General features: G+C 39.6%; 2 non-coding genes across 2 annotated transcripts; both read left to right on the top strand.

Moving 5' to 3' along the window:
* The first annotated feature begins 80 nt into the window (after positions 1–80).
* Positions 81–152, top strand: trnaa-ugc. The gene has a single exon. It is a non-coding gene; the product is annotated as a tRNA-Ala (tRNA).
* Positions 153–348: 196 nt separating this feature from the next.
* Positions 349–420, top strand: trnat-cgu. The gene has a single exon. It is a non-coding gene; the product is annotated as a tRNA-Thr (tRNA).
* Positions 421–1,079: the final 659 nt, after the last annotated feature.

The following is a 1,079-nucleotide window of genomic DNA, read 5'->3' as shown; positions in this document are numbered from 1 at the left end:
CTTTGGGATGTTTAATAATAGATTTAATTTGCAAGCGTATGGTCCTGGTCTGAATCCCTTACACTTCAACAGGTCAAGCTGGGGATGTAGCTCAGCGGTAGAGCGCATGCTTTGCATGTATGAGGTCCTGGGTTCAATCCCCAGCGTCTCCAAGCGACTTCTTTATGATGCATAAAATGTCTATAAGTTTTAGGTGCGCATATTCTTGTTGTATGGTCATCAGTCATGTGACCTCCAAAATATATGGATTGATTATGAAACTTGAATGTCAGTGCATATTGCAACAAAAGCATGCTCTATTTTAAAGTGAGTTGATATGTTGAATGACACTCTCAAGCTCTCTTAAATGGCATGATGGCCAAATGGCAAGGCGTCAGTCTCGTAAACTGAAGATCATGGGTTCAATCCCCATTCATGCCTGTTTGGTGAGTCATTCTTCTTTGCTTACTTTCATCCTGTGCAGTTAAATTAAATTTCTGTTCAACTTGAAGCAGCTTCTTGATTTGCCTTTGTGTTCTTCAGGCAAAGCTCAAATCGCAGGGGATTTGTGTTTTGGGATGTTTAAATATGGTTTGTAATCTGCAAGTGTGAGGTCCTGGGCTGAATGCCTTACACTTCAACAGATGCAGCTGGGGATGTAGCTCAGTGGTAGCGCATGCTTTGCATGTATGAGGTCCTGGGTTCAATCCCTCTTACCTCAGTGATCACATACTGCACCATGTCTGAGATAGCACTGCTATGGTAATTCTCTAGAATGATAAATCAAGGCTCTTCTGTTCTGGCACCGATGGTGGAATGAACTTAGATGTCTAGATAAAGAGTTGATTATCTTTAACTGAAGAAATTCTGAAATACCTAAATTAGCATTTCCAAGTTTGTAGAATTCAGTTATATTTATATTGAGTTTGTATTCTTGCATACCAGAGATTTATTCACTAATAGAATTTAAAGCAGTTAATGTAGTTGACAACTAAATGTAAATGTGTAGAGAAGGTGAGATGAACTGGGAAAGCAGGCTGGGTCAAACCACTGTGAGGAAGAGAACTCAACTGTTTCTAAATGCAGTTTTATGTTGTGTT

Source organism: Silurus meridionalis, unplaced genomic scaffold, assembly GCF_014805685.1.
Source record: "Silurus meridionalis isolate SWU-2019-XX unplaced genomic scaffold, ASM1480568v1 Scaffold262, whole genome shotgun sequence".
In the NCBI taxonomy this organism is placed as follows: domain Eukaryota; kingdom Metazoa; phylum Chordata; class Actinopteri; order Siluriformes; family Siluridae; genus Silurus; species Silurus meridionalis.
Note: the sequence above shows the minus strand (reverse complement) of the source record. Positions and strands in the feature narration are given on the sequence as shown.